The sequence below is a fragment of the Nanorana parkeri genome, unplaced genomic scaffold (genome assembly GCF_000935625.1).
Source record: "Nanorana parkeri isolate BGI_ZX_2015 unplaced genomic scaffold, ASM93562v1 scaffold351, whole genome shotgun sequence".
Taxonomy (NCBI): domain Eukaryota; kingdom Metazoa; phylum Chordata; class Amphibia; order Anura; family Dicroglossidae; genus Nanorana; species Nanorana parkeri.
This window is the reverse complement of record NW_017306619.1, coordinates 994,268-997,598: the sequence shown is the minus strand read 5'-3', so window position 1 is coordinate 997,598 and position 3,331 is coordinate 994,268.

Below are 3,331 nucleotides of genomic sequence, written 5' to 3'. Positions count from 1 at the left end.
GGCACTTTTATTGCTCAGAATGTAAATAGCTGGATGTGGGGAAGGTGAAGTGCAGAATGCCGCTTATGTGATACTACAAGTCCCAGCATGCCTCATGAGCCATTAGTATCTTGTTGTGTTTGAAGTTGATGGAGACATTGTATCTTGTTATGTTGGTGGAGACATTGTATCTTGTTATGTTAGAAGTTGATGGAGACATTGTATCTTGTTGTGTTTGAAGTTGATGGAAACATTGTATCTTGTTATGTTGGAAGTTGGTGGAGACATTGTATCTTGTTATGTTAGAAGTTGATGGAGACATTGTATCTTGTTGTGTTTGAAGTTGATGGAAACATTGTATCTTGTTATGTTGGAAGTTGGTGGAGACATTGTATCTTGTTATGTTAGAAGTTGATGGAGACATTGTATCTTGTTGTGTTTGAAGTTGATGGAAACATTGTATCTTGTTATGTTGGAAGTTGGTGGAGACATTGTATCTTGTTATGTTAGAAGTTGATGGAGACATTGTATATTATAGGTATGTGGAGACATTGTATCTTGTTATGTTGGAGGTATGTGGAGACATTGTATCTTGCTATGTTGGAGGTTGATGGAGACATTGTATCTTGTGATGTTGGAGGTATGTGGAGACATTGTGTCTTGTTATGTTGGAGGTTGGTGGAGACATTGTATCTTGTTATGTTGGAGATTGATGGAGACATTGTATCTTGTTATGTTGGAGATTGATGGAGACATTGTATCTTGTTATGTTGGATGTTGGAGGAGACATTGTATTTTGTTATGTTGGATGTTGGAGGAGACATTGTATCTTGTTATGTTGGAGATTGATGGAGACATTGTATCTTGTTATGTTGGAAGTTGATGGAGACATTGTATCTTGTTATGTTGGAGGTTGATGGAGACATTGTATCGTGTTATGTTGGAGGTTGATGGAGACATTGTATCTTGTTATGTTGGAGGTATGTGGAGACATTGTATCTTGTTATGTTGGATGTTGGAGGACACATTGTATCTTTTTATGAACGTTGTCAGTTAGTTGTTTCTTCTGCTCTGGAATCTTTGGTGAGAACCCATCATCCATGTGCTGTCTTGTAGGTGGAGTTGGCTGGATGCTCCGGTACTTTTGGCAGCAGATATAAACAAATACACCTCAAAGTTCAGACATTTGATATTTTATATCTTTTTTGAACTATATTTACAATCTTTATTATACAAATATGTAATATCAGGTGCCCCCATGACACTGGTTTCTGTGCGGGAGAGGTGAGGACCACCTCAAGTAAAAGACATACCATGGAGTGACTTGGTTCCAGACTTTATTGATCAGCAATAAAATAATACAGCCAACGCGTTTTGGGGGATTTCACTAGAAATGGGTGAAAAAGTCAAAGTCTTTCATTATTTAATCACAGGGGCCCCAGATTAGAGTAAACTGTGATTAATGGCCCTCACATGATAGCTCTCGCTCCAGCATGTTTCCCGGCTGAGGAACATATTTCACAGTCTGAATTCCGTCCGTTCAGATAAGAAACAAGAACACAATTTTCTAAACTTTTCGATTTTTGTTGTCACTGCGGTTGAAAATGATCGCTGATTTGCTCCTTAGCTCTCAGAAAATGGAACATTCCGAAACTGATCGCTTTTGAACACAACTCTGACCGCGTATGGTCAGCTTTAGTCCAACCATGACGAGAGGTGGCGATTGTTACCCGACGCATTCGCCATCATAGCGCAATGTGAGAGCGCGGAGGATTGTCAGGACCGGCTCTGCTGTGAGATGGAATCAGGAGATTTATCACCGCCGCGGCTGTACAACAAAGAGCTATTTTCAGTTCCCGGTATTTTCCATCCTTTTTATTGCTGCCAGATCTTGGCTGCTCCCAACCAGCTGGCACCGCAATGCTTCTAGATGTGTTGCAGACCCGGAGAATTGTTCCCAGTGACAGGGAGAGCGCATACAATGCAGGACATTATTATTCCCTATGTGAACGGTCAGTCCGTCCAGAACCGATAGTTCAGATAGGCAGAGGCTGGAGGGTTAAAGTGTATCCTAACCCAAAAACTATTAGACTGGGATGCCACTAATGTTCATGTGCGTGTAAAGGCGCCCCAATACTTTTGGCAATGTAGTGTATAATGCAGCTTGACGATCCTCAGTAGTGGCGGCTGCATTCGTTTTCCTTATTCAGGTCGGAGTTCAGCTTTAAGTGAAAGGGTTTTTTTTCAGCTAGTTTAGCTTCATGAATATAAATTCTTCAATTTAGCAAATCTCAGCCATATAAACGTCTCATGTGACGTCCTCCGGCAGATGTCAAAGAGACGAGCCCTTCCAGCATTATAAAAGTAACTTTTTGTTTCATCCGTCAAGTTGAACATAGATTAAAATAAAACTCTTCAAACTAAATGGAACTTCCTGAATGAAATCTATGTAACTCGTCACTTCACATACGAGAGAAACGGGAACAAACCCACGACAGAGCCATCTCCCGGCCCCCTGGGAATCATTGTTCTGTGATGATACAGTGATTGACAGCTGGGGGGGTCAGAAATGATAATCTGGAAACCATTCCAAGGCCTGGGAGCCTGAGAACACAAACCGCATGCAAATGAGACCGTGCTTCCATTAAAGATGAAGATGAATCCGCTTATATCTTGCCTTCCCTGGTTCTTCCCCTCCCCCCCTCATCAAGATGATGATGATAAAATGATTAAATAAAATCTCTCCTTTTTCATTACATTCCTTATTTTAGACCCAGTGATGTCAATACATAGAGAAGCACAGAGGACCCTAATGTCTCCTCTTGTCCTGATTGGCCCTTAATCTCTCCTCTTGCCCTGGTTTACCTTTAATGTCTTTTCTTGCCCTGGTTTGCCCTTAATGTCTCCTCATGCCCTGGTTTACCTTTAATGTCTCCTCATGCCCTGGTTTACCTTTTAATGTCTCCTCTTGTCGTGATTAGCCCTTAATGTCTCCTCGTACACTATTTGGCCCTTGATGTCTCCTCTTGCCCTGGTTGGCCCTTAATGTCTCATCTTGCCCTGGTTTACCTTTAATGTCTCCTCTTGCCCTAGTTGGCCCTTAATGTCTCCTCTTCCTGTGATTAGCCCTTAATGTCTCCTCTTTCCCTGGTTGGCCCTTAATGTCTCCTCTTGCCCTGGTTGTCCCTTAATGTCTCCGGTTGACCATATTCTTGGCTGTAGACCGTCCAGCGTACAGTAAAGTCGTGTTACATTCGGCTACCTTGACGCAATCTCTCATATGGGGATAAGGAAAGAAATGCTCCTCTGACCTTGGGTTTAAATAAAGCTCAGGATCCATCTCTGGAGGAGG